The sequence below is a fragment of the Podarcis raffonei genome, chromosome 12 (genome assembly GCF_027172205.1).
Source record: "Podarcis raffonei isolate rPodRaf1 chromosome 12, rPodRaf1.pri, whole genome shotgun sequence".
Taxonomy (NCBI): Eukaryota; Metazoa; Chordata; class Lepidosauria; order Squamata; family Lacertidae; genus Podarcis; species Podarcis raffonei.
The window spans coordinates 56,599,888-56,619,029 of record NC_070613.1 but is presented as its reverse complement, the minus strand read 5'-3'; the positions used below and the strand labels follow the sequence as shown (position 1 = coordinate 56,619,029).

The 19,142-nt window shown below is 44.7% G+C and overlaps 1 protein-coding gene across 3 annotated transcripts in view; it reads right to left on the bottom strand.

Moving 5' to 3' along the window:
• SUGCT (succinyl-CoA:glutarate-CoA transferase) overlaps positions 1–19,142 on the bottom strand; it is a 291,279-nt gene that overhangs the window by 42,237 nt on the left and 229,900 nt on the right. The window lies entirely within an intron of this gene.

Sequence of the window (19,142 nt, the reverse complement as noted above, 5' to 3'; positions counted from 1 at the left end):
AATATGTGGAATGGGAGGGACTTATGCTGCCAACATACTATATCTTGATTTCAGTAAGGCTTTTGACACATAAACTTAGAAAATTAGAGCCTTTCTATGTCTTCCCATTCAGTTACACTGGCAAGCAAGCAAATGCATATAACTTTTCCTTTCTTTTATTTTACTTTTTTGACAGAACTGGATAGAATTTGAAGGTATAGAAGCCATTTCTGAGTGGATAATGCCTCCCAAATTTCATTTTCATTTTATATTTATATGAATTTTCATTTCATATTTATTTTCTCTTTCAAGTCTTCCTTTACATTTTGATTATTTAAAAAAATTGTAACTGCTATAACTTTCCCCCCTTATTCTTTGAACAGAATTGAATTAAATTTTCAGCCATAGTTGCCCCTTCCGAGGGGATAAATTCTGCCAAATAAGGTGCAGGGGCATTTGTGTAAGGGTGTGTATGTGTGTGCGCGCACGTTTAAAATCTGGGGAGAAGGAAAAGGCTTTGCTTTGCTTTTGTTGGGAAATCTTAGAGGTGCTTCTTGGTTAAGTAGCCTGCACAATTCCAAACAAGTACAGGAGTTAACAAATGATGCTGAACCAAGTCTGAGGCCATGAATTTGTTTTCTGATCAAATAACAGCAATCCTTCCCAAAAATCAATGTTTCTAAAAGTAATGGGGGGGAAAGAGCCCTGGTAAAGATATACCCTGGTTGGAATCAAGAGAGCTTGCAGGAGACATGCCGTCCTTGTCTTGGACTTAGCGCTTCAGGAAGACTGCTTTGGGCTCTTTTGGAGAACACCTACTTTGCTTCAGACAAGCCTTAAATCTCTCTAAATTAACCTGAACCCATTGCATATCCTACTGACTTCTGTTAGCTGCAGCCCTCCATACTGTATTGAAAATCAATTGAGCAGCAGGGTGGACGCTAGCCTTCAGAAATATCTTTGGAGAAGGTGCAAGGAGCTGCAGCTGGGAAGACAAATCAGCAGCTTTCTGTGCTCATGCACAATTATTTTCCATTTGGACACTTTGGATCTCAGCCACAGAGTAAGTAAGTCAGTGGACTGATGTACAGTATGTGTGCTAGTTATACATGCCAAGAGATCGGGGAGAGAGATAAGGGACACTAGAGATAAAGGAGGCTGCCTGGGAGGGGGGAGGTAAAGACAGCAAACTTGCAAAGGGAGGAAACAGGAAGACTAAAGCAACAAGGAGAGAAATTAGAAGAAAAGGAGGAGCAAAAAACCGCTCCAGCTAAGGAAAAGACACTAAGGCAAGCAAGAGGGAAGGGAGTTATGAAAGGAAACAGCTGATCGGCGGGATCGGAAGAGAGATAAGGGACACTAGTGGAGGCTCCTGGGAGGGGGGAGGCAAAAGCCCATGGATCCTCAGGATTTTTACATTGGGTCACCCCAAATTCACCATCAGATCACATGTCTGTGGCCACAGCATGAACCACAAAAATCATACATCCACTGTTTCGTTCAGAATATTTTTTTTCTTGTTTTCCTCTTAAAACTAGGTGCATCTTATGGTCAGGTGCGTCTTATGGAGCGAAAAATACGTTAAGTGAAATAGAAACATTGCCCCCCACCCCCACCCACCATGGCCCCCTCCACCTCTTTCCCTCTTTTCTTCCTAATATAATACTAATGTCTCAGCAAATGAAACTGATCTGTAGAAAATGTAACTTGAAAAAAGAGACATAGCACATACTTTTGTAAACCAAGAAATCTTTAATAAAAAATATGTTAAAAAATAATAATGAGCCTGCCAAACCAGAACAATAAGTGAAGTATAAGTATTTTAAAAAATAACGTAAGATTGGGCTTCATCTGTTACTCCCTCTGCCATCTTTAAGTATACTTTGCTAAGATTCCACACACCCCCATTTTCTAAGTCATGCACTATTTCCCCTTGATTGCTTCTAGATGAAACTGGCAAGACATTTTCAATTCATCATCATTACTGTTCAATCTACCAATCTGTATAATGTGTCCCTCTTTGTCCAAATGGGTTGGGGGTTTTTTATTTAAGTTTAGGGTTTTTTTCCCTAGCAGTTTCTTCAATAGTGGTAAACATTAAACCACTATTTTTCTGGTAGTTTGCCCCATAATGCCTTGGTAAAATTTGAAAATAAGGATTTGTGAGAACAGGATGCTAGACTAGATGGAGCTTTGGTCTGATCTAGCAGAGATTCTTCTCACTATGACATAGACAAGGTGCTGCACAGCCTGAGTTTCCAAAGACAATTCTGTTGCCATCTCAGCTCTGAGACCTATATATTGCCAAGATCAGGGGTAGGCAAACTAAGCCCCGGGGGCCGGATGCGGCCCAATCGCCTTCTCAATCCAGCCCAGGGACGGTCCGGGAATCAGTGTTTTTACACAAGTAGAATGTGTGCTTTTATTTAAAATGCATCTCTGGTTTATTTGTGGGGCATAGGAATTTGTTCATTTCCCCCCCTAAAATATAGTCCGGCCACCCACATGGTCTGAGGGACGGTGGACTGGCCCCCTGCTGAAAAAGGTTGCTGACCCCTGGCCAAGATGAACCCTGACTGATGGGGAAACAAATTGTCTCCCTGCTTCCCTCTTTTCCTCATACATAGGGGAATAACAATGTCACAGGCTAATTTTACTGCTTCTTTTGACGAAGTTAATGACTTTGGGTGGGATTCACCTAGCAGTTCCATCAGCAGAAGTTCTGTGCAAGGTCTTCCACTTACACAATGGGGCTTCCCCCTTTCCTTCCTGCACCCCTGAAACTGGATCAGAGGGATGTTGGGAGAACCCCCAGAACAGCACTAGTGGGGGATGAGGGGGGTCATTCCATCTGGCAAACTGAAAATCTTGCAGCGATGGAACGTTTAACATAGCACGACATGGAATTCCTCCCTGTATGTTTAAAAGCTTGCTGCATTTTCTCTTAACAATATGGAAATCCCATAGGCCTATAAACTTTCAGAGTGGAACAATGCATGCTTAATTTAACCTTTGCTGCTCCCTCTGTTCTCTCACTTTTTAATAAACAAAATATTAGAACAAAACCCAATCAAGGTGCTTACACTCACATTTGTCATGCATTTTATGGCAATAAATGAGCATTGCTTTGAGCAAAGTCAATGTCTTTAGATGTATCTGCTTCATTTGGAATGGTTCATTTCACAGACCTAGTGTAGATCATATTTCACAAACCTGTGCTTATACTTTGTGATCTGTAGAACATAATATTATGATAAAGTTCTTTTTAAGAGAATCATTTAACATGCTTGTCTCCACAGAATTCAGAAATAAAAACCTGAACAGCTGAGGATTCCTAATGTAATGTTTCATTCCAGAAGCAAAACTAGGTAATTTGCAACTTCAGTATCGAGGGGAAAATTTGGGTGGAGAGAATTTCAAGAGCAAGAGCAATGCCGGAAGCTGCCTTATGCCCGGTCAGGCCATTGGTGCATTTAGTCGAGGGCTGTCTACTCCAGACTTCCCCCGCTTGGTGCCATTCCGAAGTTGGGTCCCCAACTCCCATCCATCCTGCTCAGCATGGCCCAAGGCCAGGGATGGTGGGAATCATATGTTAAAACTTTTGGAGGGCACTAGATACTTTGGCCACCTCATGAGAAGAGAAGACTCCCTGGAAAAGACCCTGATGTTGGGAAAGATGGAGGGCACAAGGAGAAGGGGACGACAGAGGACGAGATGGTTGGACAGTGTTCTCGAAGCTACTAGCATGAGTTTGACCAAGCTGCAATGGGAGACAATGGAAGACAGGAGTGCCTGGCATGCTGTGGTCCATGGGGTCATGAAGAGTCGGACACGACTAAACGACTAAACAACAACAACAGATTGGGGAAGGCTGCCATACTCTGACTGGCAGCCACCCTCCATGGTTCTGGGCAGGGGTCTTTCTTCTAACTGGAGATGCTAGGGAAAGAGTCTGGCGCTGGCTGCATGTAGAGCATATGTTCTCTGACACAGAGATATGGCCCTTAGAAAGAAGCACATTGATTAACACTTTTCTACCAATGCTGAATGGTGAGCAGATGAATGTATGATACAAAAAGAACCCCTCTTTGCTGCGGCAAGGAGACAAAAAGTGGGCGAGATCTTTCTCTTCCCTGCTAGATACCTGCTGGTGTTTAATAATGCACCCATGGACAGGGTATGTCAATGCATCTTGCCAGCATGCACCCTTGTCATTGTTCTGTACACATTCCCATGCCTATATACACAAGAATAATTGTAATCATATGTGTCTCTGAGCTCATGCCCCTTGCTAATACAGAGCGGTCCCACTTAGTAGAATCGTGCTATGATAGCTCTTCTGTTAAAGAAATCATGTGAAACTTTTTTGTATATACGCTTGCTATAAAAATACCCCTTTGTAAAAGAAACACAAATCTCAATAGCCAGGAAGTCTCGAACACTCACCAACAAACCGCCTAACCTAGAAGCAAGTGAAAGAACCAATAACAATAGCCCGGTATCATTCATTTTCATATGTCACTTGCTTTTTACAGTCCACAGGGGTCTCACCTGTTTTCCTGTGCAAAAAGTATATGTTCGGTACACATTTTCCAACACCACAGTGTGCTCCCGAGAGTCTTCCTTTAAGCACTCCATCCATCGTTCATCTGCCACATTAAGTGTTGTAGTTTGTTTATATATAAATTACACTTGTGCTGAAGCTTGTCTATCAGTTTCAGGGTGTCCCTTATGCCTGGCCATGTTTGGAGTGAGTGGGAAGTGCATTAACCAACCACTGGTTCCAAGCCTTTAAAAAACTTAGGATAGGATCCAGTGAGCAGTAGGAGGACTGGGGTTTCTGAAGAACGCTTGTCAGTGAAGTCCCAAGTGTACCTGAAAAGCCATCCTGAAAAGTCTGGTGACCCTTTGGAGAAGACTGCCCTGCTGCACAAGGGAGAATGTGGAGAACCGCTGAGTAGGACAGGAATCAGCTGGGCTCATTCATTTGGCTCTTTTGATCCAGGCCATTCTTTCATGCTTACTTCCTTTTCCCTTCTGTTGCAGCCCCTGTGACAGACCAACCTGACCCTCCTTGCGGAGATGCAGTCAGGCAATTCTTTCCTTCATAAACTTTAGGGTATTCTGCTATCATTCATCTGGCAGCAGTAGCACAATAGTATCATGCAATTCTAATGGTTTTTAAAAACTTCATTTTGCGACATAAACCTCTAATTCTCTGGACTTTATTACATAGCTGTAAATATTTATTCCAAGTCGCAATCTGCCAAAACAAAAGTGTAAGATAATGAAGAACAGTTGACTATTTAAGGCCTGCAAATAGAAGGTGTGTGCCTTTTTGTGCTCTGAATGTGTTTTTTTTCTTCAAATTGCTCTTAAATAATTTACTTTTACAGGCATTTAGAACATTATGGGCTAATTCAGACATTAGGAGAAACCTTGGCAAAATATGGCTCATTCAGACCACCATTTGTTAATCTCAGAATATCAACCCAGGATCAGAACCTTATATTCTTGCTATGTCTGAACTTAGCCATTATGTTCTTAAAATAAATTTTTAAACACAATGAGTTATTGCTATCTTAGAAATAGGTATTCTCTGAATATGTAACTGAACTTCTCTGGAGTATCAGAAATAATATTAACCTTAACATATCTCCACACTTCTCCAATATTAAAACTAACAGCGGGAATTAACCTTTCTAAAAGCCAATGTGGTGGGTAACCTATTTCAAATATAACTGTATAAAAATTAACTCTAGTGGGAGGAGACCTCGAGAACCATGATTTTAAAAAGTATTTTGAAAATTTTTGTACCTCTTTAGCTAAGAAGCAACATGTGTCCTGGGCTATTATGTGCTGGAAATGTCTATGAATTCTATCATGGAACATAAAATCTTATTGACAAGAGTCAGAGTGGATTATATCTGCCAAATTATAGACAAATAATTCCAGGGGCTTTTTGTGGGGAAACTGTAGGAGATTCACTTTCCTAATAATACATGTTAGGGCAATACTTTTATTAAGTCAACTGTTACTGTTGGCATCTGTCTGTCTTGAGTGCACATCCAGGGGTGAAGTCAAACAGTTGGCAGGAGAATCACAGTGCCAACTGTGGCTGCAGAGTCCAGTAACTCATAACTGCTGCCTCTGATGTTGTTTTTGCTGCGCTGGCAGCACCGAAGTGACCTCCCCAGGGCGCATGCCTGGGCAGTGTGTATGGGGGTCCAAGGCTGCCCAGATGAGAAGAGCCCCTCTTGGCCTCACTGATGTGGTCCAAAGATAAGTAGAGCCATATGTTTGGCACCAGCTTGGCTGCAGGAGCTGCTGGAAGGAGGTGTACAAGGTGCCATCCAACAGTCTTAGGGACTCCACTGCATATTTATGTAGGGTTTACTCCTTGGTCCTTCTCCTAAAGAAAAATGTCAAACACATCAATAAAATGTAGTTGGCTGAGAATATCAGGTTTGAAAGGCCTGCCTGAATAATACAGTTTTTAGAAGAATGTCAGGAAATGAGCAGGAATGACTCCTGCTGAACATCTACTGGCAAGGAGTTCCATAGGACACAATCTGCCACTCTAAAAACTTAGCCCCTGGCATAGGCCAGCCAAACCTCTGGGGCATTTGGAACCATCAAATGCGCCCCCTCAGAACACCTCAACTATTCAGATAGAGCACAAGGACAACTTGGACAAAGAAGAAATGATGCCTCCCTGGCTTGTCTGGGAGTTGATTTTTAGTTGTAGCATGTTTAAATAAGAAATATAACTAGAAATTTAATATTTATTTGTTACTTGTCAGGGAACTGCCATCTGAGACTAAGGAGGTGAAAGGGCTCATGGAGGGTGAGAGAGACCATTCAGCGGAGGAGGGGACCAGCAGGGGGAGAAGTGGAGTTCCAAGGGAAAGTGAGTCGGAGCTCCATCACAGACAGAGGTTTGGGGACTTAGCCAAACTCTGAGGGATTAGGATTTTACGCACAAGCAGCTCATCATCCCATCACAGCAATCGGACAGTCCCTGAAAGCAGCTTGTGCAGAGAGGCATCATGAGTAACCCAGCCGGAGCCGGAGGAGCAGCAGGAGCTGGAGAGGGTCCAAGCCTGGAAGAAAGGTACAGAGTGTTGGAACTCCAGCTAGCAATGCAAACGGCGAGGCTAGAAGAAAGGAGGGCGCAGGATGCAGAAAAGGCAAAAGGCGCTACACTAGCAAGAAAGATGCCAGGAATGGTGCAGAAGTTTGGGGGGGACCCCAGGAACTACCAAGCCTTTAGGACAGAGATGCAGTATGCTCTTGAACTGCAGTTTAATGACTTTCCCGACGAGGCATCGAGAGTGGCGTTTGTGATTGGCCATCTCGAAGGAGGGGCGAGAGATTGGGTCAGACCCCTGATGGCAGGGAATAGTGACATGCTGAAGGACGCGAGGAAGTTTTTTCGCGCCATGGATTTGATGTTTTCCAGCGAGATTGAACAGGGGCTGGTGCGCAGACAATTGATGGCGTGCAAACAGGGGAGCCGATCGGTTCGTGAGTACTGGACTGAGTTTACAATGTTGATACATAGATTGGGGTGGGACCTTTCGGCGGAACCCATTCAAATGCTCTTTGAAGAGGGGCTTTCTTCGGCGGTGAAAGATGAACTTTCCCGGGCGCCCAGGGCGGAGTCTATGGACCAGCTGACCAAATCAGCGCTGACCATTGGAGCACGCCAGGAGGCAAGAGCCTTGGAGAAGCGGGAGGGGAAAGGAGAGCGTTGGAGGGATTTCCGCATTCCAGAGATTCCAGAACCAAGTTTCCCGCCAGGAGAGCCGATGGAAGTTGGAACAGTGCGCGTGCGCGCAGTTTCAAATCCCAGTGAAGGGAGGAAGAAGGAGGGAAAGAGCGCCAAGAAATGTTATCTCTGCCAGCAGCCAGGTCACTTTGCCAGAGTCTGCCCGCAAAGAAAGGAATGGCAAGGGATGGCTGGAGCTGTTGGGGGGAAGGAGGAGGAAGTCCAGGAGCCAGTAAAAGCCAACGCCTGTCTGCCTCTGTCAGGGCACTGCAGACAGGCCAAGGAGCAGTAAAAGTGCCCACTCCGGAACCTCCAAGACCAGCCCTAGTAATAGAGGTGTTGCTAGAGCTGGCAAACGGATACCCACTAAAGACTAAGGCGCTGCTGGACTCAGGCAGCTCCTGTAATTTTATGAGCAAGGAGTTTGCAGCTGAACACCAGATACAGACACTCCCTTTAAGCAACCCCCTGCAGGTCACCACGATCGATGGGAGGGAGCTGCTGGGAGGAGAAGTCAGCCTACAAACTGTCCCAATGGTTATGAGGGTGGCCAGGCACACTGAGAGGATAGCGTTCAATGTAGCCACCCTGGGAGGGGCTCCAGTCATTTTGGGAATGAGCTGGCTAGCGTTGCATGACCCGCTAGTGGGCTGGCATCAGAGAGTGGTCTCCTTTGGGTCAGCACATTGTCTGGAACACTGCAGAGAGGGAAAGGTGCCAGAAGGGGCAAAAGCCTCTCTAGCAGGGACGGAAGTGGCGGACAAAGGGAAGGTGCCCAAACAATACGCTGACCTGAGCAAGGTCTTCAGTGAAAGGGAAGCAGATAAATTACCACCGCACAGAGACTTTGACTGCCAAATTAATCTGGTCCCTGGGGCCCAGCTCCCCGTGGGCAAGCTGTACGCCATGTCAGACAGGGAAATGCAGGAGTTAAGGGAGTTTATTGATAAAAACCTGAAGAGGGGCTTCATCAGAGAGTCCAGAGCGGTGGGGGGGAGCCCAGTGTTTTTTGTGGACAAAAAAAACACGGATAAACCGAGATTGGTCGTGGACTACCGGGCCCTAAATGCCGTGTCAGAACCAGTGACTTTCCCCATGCCCAGGATTGATGACATTTTGACCAGGGTGAGGAAGGGAAAGATATTCACGAAACTGGACCTGAGAGGAGCATACAACCTGATACGAATAAAGAAGGGGGATGAATGGAAAACCACCATGTTCACCCCTTTGGGGGCTTTTGAATATCTCGTTATGCCATTCGGATTACAATCAGGCTCCGCCTGTTTTCAATCGCTCATGAACCACGTACTGGGACCTTTGCTCTACAAGAATTGCGTGGCCTTCCTCGATGACGTGCTGATATATTCAGAGAATGAGGAGCAGCATGTAAAGGATGTCAGGGAAGTGCTGAGCCAGCTGCAAGCAAACCAGTTGTGGGTGAAATTGGAGAAGTGTCAGTTCCACACCAAGGAGGTGGAATTCCTGGGGTACCGCTTATCAGACAAGGGATTAGCCATGGATCCAGGGAAGGTCCAGGCGGTGCTGGAATGGAAGACACCGAAAACGAAAAAAGATGTGCAAAGGTTCTTAGGGTTTGGGAACTTTTACCGTAAATTCATCAAGAACTTTGCCCACTTAACGGCTCCCATCACGGACTGTCTAAGCAGCAAGAAGAAATTCGTTTGGACGGCGGAGGCGGAGCATGCTTTTGAGGAATTGAAAAGGGCATTCGCTTCGGAAGAACAGCTCCTGCATGTGGATTTACAAAAACCCATGAGAGTGGAAACTGATGCCTCAGACCGGGCGGTGGGGGCGGTGCTGCTTCAGCCAGGGAGCAATAAGTCGGAATGGAGACCGTGTGCCTTCTTTTCGCGTAAGCTGAACAAATCCGAGAGGAACTACACGGTATATGACCGAGAACTACTCGCCATTCACGAAGCGTTCCGGAGATGGAGACACTTACTAATTGGCGCACAACATAAGGTGCAAGTGTGTACGGACCACAAGAATTTGGAGTATTGGAGAACGGCACGGGTGCTCAACCAACGACAAGTGAGATGGGCCCAGGAGTTCTCCAGATTCCATTTTGAAATTTGCTATGTGCCAGGTCCAGAAAACATCAGAGCGGACGCTCTCTCTCGCAAACCTGAATATTTGGAGGGGGAGGGAGCGCCGGAAGAGAGACATATTATCCCAGAGGACCACTGGGTGTGTGGTGCGGCCTGGGTGGGGCAAAGAGAACTGGTAGAGGGAACGATAAATGATGAGTACGCCCAGGACAAGCTCAGAGGTCTAAGGAGAGAGGGAGAAGACCCCGGGGGTTTTGAAGAAAGAAACGGGGCATTGTATTACAGAGGGGCGCTATATATACCCGAAGGGGAATTGAGGGGGAGAGTACTCAAACAGCTGCACGACAATCCCACAGCGGGGCATTTTGGGCAACACAAGACCATGTGGTTGGTGACCAGGGAGTTTTGGTGGCCCAAGGTGAGGGAGGATGTACGGGAGTATGTGAGAAGGTGTGACCAATGCCAGAGAGCCAAAGGAGAAAGGCGGGCACCAGCGGGGTTATTAGAACCGTTACCCACACCAGAACGACCGTGGGAGGCGGTGTCGATAGATTTTATGACTGATCTGCCCAAATCCCAGGGGAAAACCGCCATACTAATCGGAGTAGACCTGTTAACTAAGATGGGTCACTTTGTAGCTTGCTCACATGCAGTCACGGCGGAAGAAACAGTGAAATTGTTTGTAGAACATATTTTCAGACTGCATGGCGCCCCCTTGAGGGTGGTTTCCGACAGAGGGAAACAGTTCACGTCCAGATTCTGGAGGAAACTTATGAGCTTATTGCACGTAGAGGTCAACTTTTCGACCGCCAGGCACCCTGAGACCAATGGGCAGGCGGAGAGAGCAAACGGTATTCTCCAACAATACCTGAGGTGTTATGTCAATGACAGAGAGAACGATTGGGTCGAAAAGTTGGCACTAGCGGAATTTGCTTACAATAATGCTGAGAATGTGTCCACCGGGATGAGCCCCTTTTTGGCTAATTATGGGTGCCACCCCAGGGCGTTTCCAGGGGAAGGAGGGGAAAGATGGAGTGTTCCGGCCGCGGAACTTTTTGTAGAAGAAATGGAAGCGATCCATCGTCAACTCCAACTCAACTTAGAAAGGGCCAAGGAAGAATATAAGAGGCAGGCAGACAAGAGCAGAAGGGAAGGTGAAACAATTAGGGTGGGGAGTCGGGTCTGGCTATCAACCCAAGGGTTGCCGTTCAAGGGGGGTTGCAAGAAATTGAGACCCAAAAGATTGGGACCATTTGAGGTCATCCAACAGGTCAACCCAGTGGCGTTCAGACTCCGGTTACCGAACCACATGAAACTGCACCCAGTATTCCACAGGTCATTACTGTCACCATACAGGGGGGAAGGTGAAGGGGTATCCACACGGGGGCCAGCCATAGAAGAAAGGGAAAGCCGCAACCATGTGGCGGAAATCATCGACTCCAGGTGGAAGGGTAATCAGGTGGAGTATTTGGTCGCGTGGGAAGGGGAACCGGAGTCGGAAAACACCTGGGTGAAGGCAGAGGAGGTCCGTGACGAGATCTTGATCGAAACGTTTCACCAAAGGTTCCCCAGGAAACCTCAGCCAGTAGCGAGGTTTCGGAGGGAGTACTTTGGCACCACCGACGATGAGGAGGAACTGGAGGGATTCAGGGAATCGGAGTTGGAAGGAGGAACAGACTCCGATGAGGAGGAGTACTTGGAAACCGGAGACAGCAAAAGGTGGAGGGAAGTGTTCGAAACTTCGGAAGATGAGGGAGGTTCCTTCAGGGGTTTTGCTCCCTCGCCTCCCGCAGAGGAGGGGAGGGAAGGGGGTGAAGGGGGCCCTGGAGGGGAGGTGGATGTCAGGGAACTGCCATCTGAGACTAAGGAGGTGAAAGGGCTCATGGAGGGTGAGAGAGACCATTCAGCGGAGGAGGGGACCAGCAGGGGGAGAAGTGGAGTTCCAAGGGAAAGTGAGTCGGAGGGAGGGCTCAGAGACACTTCAAGCGGGAGCAGCGGGGAGATTTCAGGACCTCCTGTAGGGACACCCACTCCTCGGCGGAAACTGTCACGCCGAGAGTCCAGAAGACGCGTTTCCGTTAAGGAGCTTTTATGCTGGAAGAAGTTCCGTAAACGCCCACTGTCCGATTCAACGAGCGATTGATGGAGTCATGTTTAAGGAGCTCCATCACAGACAGAGGTTTGGGGACTTAGCCAAACTCTGAGGGATTAGGATTTTACGCACAAGCAGCTCATCATCCCATCACATTACTCATGGGAGGTTAGGTACGTTACAACATGCAGATAGGACTGCTCAGTGGATAATATAAAAATGCAGAAGAAAGCAGTTAAGTTTACAAGCTGTTCAGTTCCAGCAGTTGGTAAACATGTGATCTTGAACATCCAGCACATAATCCACCTCCATTTCTACCTCTATAATCTATTTTATCACCCTCCATATGGGGACCACAGCATAGGAACATAACTACTGTATCTATATCAATGTCTCACAGCATGACAAATTTTACATTTGAAAGCCCATATATTTTTATTAAACTGTCTTGAACAATTTTCCTCGCTGGTGTTCCAATCCATTTTTCCTCTGTAGACAATATAAAAAGCTACGTATGCACCAAAGCCTAAATGCCTACATATGACTTGTTCACTCATATCAATTGCCTTCTCTTAGGCACAAAATTGAACTAGAATAAAATAGTGCAGGCACTCCCAAAGAAGCCTGGGAATTACAGAGGTTGAGAATTATTATGACTGACAAAGAGCCGAAGCCTCCTTCACAGAACTATAGTTTCAAGCATTGCTGATTAAGTAGACCTTACACTGGTTTAACTCTGTAGCATAGAGGACACACTCTTAAGTCCCATTTAATGGCATACAGAGTTTGGGCGAAGACAGCTGCAAGAAATGGCTACAGGACCATACCCATGTGGAACAAACTGACCTTTAATAAGGCTGCTTCAGCTTGTTCACCTTGCCGCACCCCCCAATGGAAAATCAATTATATTTAAATAATTAAATGGCAAAACATTGGCTTTTGAAATATGGCTTACAAACTTACTAAACAAATAAGAAATGCTCCAATGACAAGACTCCACAAGAGCAAAGAAGAATTTGTACCATCACAGGTGCCAGCCAACTGGTACCTTCCACAAGTGGGAGGTTTGCTGGTTTCACAACTTGTCCCAAAAGGTACCGTTAGGACACTCTGAAACCAGTTCCACTGGTCTAAAATGTCTGTCTTCGCCCTGTAGTTTCCGCAGTGTAGAAACCTCTGCATGTAGTTCCAGGTTTAAGGCTTAAGCAACATCCATATGGGACAAATCTATGCTGTTTGCTACACCTGTTTACGAAGACTGCAATTTTCAAAGGAAAGAGTGAAAGCCACAGCTTTAGATTATAGGAAGCAGGGTGGGGATTTTAGAGTCATTAGCACATTCACTTCCTTCAAAACTTTGCAAATGTGAACCTCACAAAGCATTACGGAAAAAGTCCATTGTTGGAGAATGTTTCTATAATCTGTCCAGGGAAAATCACCATAACAAGTACTTAACATCTTCTAAAAAGAGTCTCTTTACTAACATGGAGACAGTTTCACTGATTTCACTGGGATTTGAACGAGAGCCTCCAGCGGCTCAGTCCTACTTCTGTTGCTATTACTGCACCTCAGTAAAACCCTGGCTGTAGAAGAAGAGACCGTTTAAATATTTCTACACCCAGTTTTTTATTTCTCAAAAGGCAGATGAATTGAGCATATGCTCTTGGCCTATTTATGCTATTTACAAAAATTAATGCACCACGAAACAAAGCCAAAAATATGTCGACAAAAACTCACACACCAAGGAACTCCAGCAAAATTATTCCAGAAGAGAGGAAAACAACATTAAGAACACTCACTGACTACTTGCTGATGGATGGTTGCAGAAAGATCAGTAATGGTATCATGATTTTTCAGATACTTTTCCAAAGATTGTCAAGGTCCTTCATTTTAATTGTTGCACTCTTTTACAATATATAAATCATATCAGACTATATACATTTCTGTCAAGAGTTTGCAGAGGATACCCTACTTGTGAAACACAAAATAAAACTCCTTTTACAACAAAAATTCTCCTCCATTGTGTTTTCAACAGGAAATGCTGATCTATCCCAGCTCCATCAGATACCATGAATTGAATCTGGAACTGTTTACATGCAAAGGACATGTTCTGCCACTGAGATACAACCCTTCCCCTGGTCAGCTTATTCCACCACCTTTTTAAGAAATAAAACTCTTTAGAGGAATAGAATACAACACTGGAAAATTCTTGTTCTCCAGCTTTTAAAGCTTTCTTTTCTCAAGCTCTCAGACAAAACAAAATGGACTCATTCTGTTTCCAAACCTCTGTGAGTATCTGTTGCCCAAAAATGACAGCACTTAATATTTTATTAAAATGTAGTAGTTAATATTTTCCTTTTCCTAGCTCAAGTGGGATTCCTGTTCACAACCTTGGACGAGAAGGCAAAATCCCATACCATTCATGTAAAATTACAGTGATTGACTTATGAAGAATGAAGAAAACAAGTTTATATACAGATTTCTGGCTAAGTTGCAGGCACAGAGAAATTGCAGTTTAGAAATATTTAATGGCTGTCAGCATCCTGGTAGAAAGGAAATATTTAGTTTGATGCATGAGGGTATAACTAAGAAATAGGATGAACTAGAGTGGGAAAAGATGAAATATCAGTAAATACTTCCTTTTTCCATGATACATTAAGCTTAATAGATTAGTCTCCTGTGAGAAGATTTCTGAAAGCCTTGTTGCATGAATGCTTAGATTTAGAGGAGACAGAACAGAATTCTGTTCAGACTTCTCACACACTTACACAGAGATGGGCTCGACTCACAAGTTGTTTCCATCTCCAAGTTTAGTTGAATCGTTGGCCTCACCATATTTATAAGAAGTAACTGGACACTTTGCAGGGATTATGAAGCTATACAGATGCATTGAGTTCTGGACATGAGTTCCTACAATCAGTCTTTTGGATTCATGCTGATTCTGTAATAGATTCTAGTGGCTCTTGGTCATGCCCAAGTGTGATCTATTTATTTATTTATTTACGGCTATTAGCCCATAAAATATGTACAAACATAAAAACACAGACATAAAAACTGATATATCCGACAACAGAAGGTGAACACCACGATGCAAGGGTGGGTCATTGAGCAGAGCCAAATAACAGCTTGGGGCCAGGAGAGCTCCAAGGGATGGATCACAGAAAAAGGAAAACTGAAGACGAAATCCGACATGCACTCTCATCATAACAGTCCGATTAGTTTTGATGTTGTTGTTGTTTTTTGGTGGTTTTTGAGTGTGAGATAACCGCATTCAGGAATCTCGCCACCTGCAGAGTTACAGAAGGGTCTGTATCCTGCAAAAGCAGTGCGGCGTGTGACTCAACAGGTCTGCCAACCAAGCGCAGTAAAGCAGGACCCAGGAATTTAGTCCTGGCTATGCTATGTAGGGGACAGTTGAACATTATATGTGAAAGAGATTCAACAGTTTTCCCGTCACACACGCATAGCGGAGACACCAAACCCTTGGAAAATCTGTGGCTCAGCAGGTTCGATGGAAAGACATTGAACCTTGCACGAATAAATGCAAGTCGGTGTGGTACTGATGAAAGAGATGACATGTATGATGGAAGGCCAAGTGGTGGGGTTATTCCGTGATACCTGGGGGAGCAGACACCCCCACCCCTGGCGAGGTTGTGTTGATTTTCAATGTCCGCTAATCTTTGCTCAATAAGAGACAGAGAAATGCAAAACAAAGGGAAAGGAGGGACCCAATTCTCCCTTTCTGCTTTCACCACCCCTTGTTCTCCCCTTTATGTTCTTGCTGCAAAACTTCTCTTCCTTCCATAAGTACAGCCACCCTTTTGGCCTTAGCTGATCTTGTCTTGGGCAGCAAGCACAGAGACGCACCTTTTCTTCCCAGTTCAACACAGGATGGTAACACCAGTGCTTTTCTTTTCTTAAAAAATGTCACTTTCCTACTCATATTGAAATACTACCCCTCAATGAGGCCAAACTTAGATTCACAAAATGTTTAGGGGTATGTGTACCCCTCTGTACCCCCCCCCCAAAGCATTGGGTAACACTCTGCTCATCATACCACAGACTTTTCTCCCCAACACTTAAGCTATGGAGAAAGCCTGTTCTGTCAACTGAACAGGCCACTGACATGTGTCACAGTGGACACAAGTGCGCAGACAACATTTGATGTGCGCCTGCCTCTCGCCTTCCATTCTGCTCATTTCACTGCGTTACAGTTGCAAAGCCCTGCAGCACCTTCTTGTGTCGGTGCCCAGAGGGGCGGAAATGGCCGCCCTGCCCAAAATCTGCCTCAGTGTGTCATGTAAGGTGAGGGTGAGGGCCTTAAGGAAGCTGATCTACAAGGGAACTTGAGGCCCGTGACTCCCTTACCAAATTAATAAATATTTTACCACCTAGCAAATTGGTCGTGTGTTAATTCTTTACCGTTGAATCCACAATCCCAGGCTTGGTTTTTCACTATGTGGAGTCAATCCTGGAAAGTATGAGGTAAAAATAAAGAAAGGCAGGCCTCTAAGAGTGTAACTGTTCCTCAGTGTACTGAGGAAACACACTCATCGCCCTCAGCTTCACAAACGGGAGACAGAAAGCCTGATTGTCAGGCAGGATTAATTGTAATTCAACACAACACATTCAAAATGCTCAAATGTCAGCAAATGTCACCTCGGGATGACCTTAAAAGTGAAAACTGGGCCTTAGACCTGTATTTAATGTTAGCTGAGGAATCTCAGAGTATGTATGGACAGTGGGGAAATATAACAACACAATGCACTTTAAAGTTACAATCTTTAACACCACATGAAACAAAATTATTAAAGGCTTAAAAATATCAGCAAGGGAACAGGAAACTCTGAGAAAATAAAGTGGTCAGCAATCTCTAATATACCCTTTAGTAATGATGTTTACTAATTGAATTGATGCTTTTGAATTATGCTGCTGGAGAAGACTCTTGAGAGTCCCATGGACTGCAAGAAGATCAAAGCTCTCCATTCTGAAGGAAATCAGCCCCGAGTGCTCACTGGAAGGACAGATCCTGAAGCTGAGGCTCCAAGACTTTGGCCACCTCATGAGAAGAGAAGACTCCCTGGAAAAGACCCTGATGTTGGGAAAGATGGAGGGCGCAAGGAGAAGGGGACGACAGACGACGAGATGGTGGGACAGTGTTCTCGAAGCTACCAGCATGAGTTTGACCAAACTGCGGGAGGCAGTGGAGGACAGAGGTGCCTGTCGTGCTCTGGTCCAGGGGGTCACGAAGAGTCGGACACGACTAAACGACTAAACAACAACAATTATGTTTACTATGTATATTATGATAGGTTAGAGTCAAAACAGAGCTACAGTGTCTGCATTCTGCATTCTGTGTGGGTGGGGATTTATATCAGTAAAATGGCATGCTGGGAAAGGATTAAAAATCCCACTTTCCCCAACAACACTTCTTTGCTTAAAATTGGAGCTCCTGGTAGCTGCTTTCAAGTTTTCTGTTTTTAAGTCAGGAGATGTGATCAGGGTTCTCCCACTTCACATCTGTTTTGGTAATCTGAGTATCCCCTCAGTACTGGGAAATGTGTCATATTCAGGCCTGGTTCACACATGCAAACCAGCTGCTTTGCTCCATCCTTCCAGGCAACCCTTTCATGCACAGGCTTATATGAGGAAAGCTCCGTGTGAATTGGCTTGTGCACATCGGAGCTTACAGTTAAGAATGTGAAGGCTGCAGGAAGTGCTTGGCATGTAGCAAGCACATCAATGTGTTCTGCCTGCATGGAGAGCCCGGTTTACACAGAATTCTCTAAATAATTTGTATATGGGAAATGTATATCTTGTGTGAACCAGCTGATAGAGACCTCTTCTGCATAGTGACAAGTAATGGTGACCTATGGTAACTTGCACCCAACAGAGCAAAAAGACCTGTTTGCTGCTAAGATACAGAGGTCCTTTAGAGAAGCACCATGACAAAAGCCCATTTATTATATAAATAAAGGAAAAAAGTAACAGCACAGTCCTAACCATGCCTACTCCGAAATAAGTCCTACTGAATTCAGTGGCGCTTACACCCGGGTAAGCGAGTTTAGGATGGCAGCCTAAGCTGTTATGCAGCTAAATGACCTAACAGGGTCAGGTCCTTCAGGCAATTAAGTTTTTCTGGCACCTTTGTAGGCAAGCCAGTGTAAAACATGAGCTCATCAACTTTAAAACTTGCGCAGAACTTAGGAAGGCCTTTTGAAAACGATGCACATTTTTTCTACAATATTAATGGCCATTAACATGTTCAGAAGTGGCAGGGATCACTACACCACAAGTGGCTAACAGGCAACCTGAGAGTCAGAGATGTCATGCCTGGGCAAGAGCAATATGGCCTAATGGAGCAGCTATGGGAGACTGGCTCTCTTCCTTGTCTTCCAGTGCTCTGGTGCTGACTTTTTCCTTGCCCAGCTCAAGGGACAGGGTTTTGCACCTCTTCTGCAGCTTGCACTAGAGTAGTAGTATTCCAAAAGTCTTAATGTAACCTATGACACGGTTACTTAAAAAAAATAAAAATCAGAGCTTATGGCTGAACTGAGTATAGGGATGAATAATTCTGCTTCCATTCCACATGCATTTCACAAGTATTCCTATGTCTGCTCCATCTTGTTTCTGCATTCAACTGTGATTTCTTTCTTTTTACAAAAAGGCACTAAAATGTTTTAAAATAGCAATTCAAAATGTTTTTTAAATTCATGTTTTATCACAAAATACATTTTATCTGAAGGTGCATATTTCTAAACATATTTTATCCTAGCATACAGATTTTTAATGCATTTTGATGTGTGTTTTTCCAGTGCAAACTGAATCGCAAAATTTTAAGAAGTGTAAAATCCAAAGGATATTTTCCAATCTGCACATTAATCCAGAGGAGCAAACCAGTGCAGTTTTTAATCAGAATTCACACAAACAGTATTCTTCAACATCCCTAGGGAGTGCTCCCGAAGTTGAGTGCAGCCAATACATACCTGCAAGTGCCTAAGCATTGGTCCAAGTCAGGTTAAAATAAACATGTACCGCTACACTCTGGCCAGTTCAAGACTTGTGACTTCAAATTAAAGTTTGGCATCTGCCAAGCCCTAGTGTAGGCGAAATGGTGATGGTAACACTGGACCTCTTTAATCGAAAACAGTGTGGCCTCTGGCAGCATTGTTTTGGATGTGGTGGAACACTGACATTTCACACCATCTAAAATGCAATCCTTATGACCTGA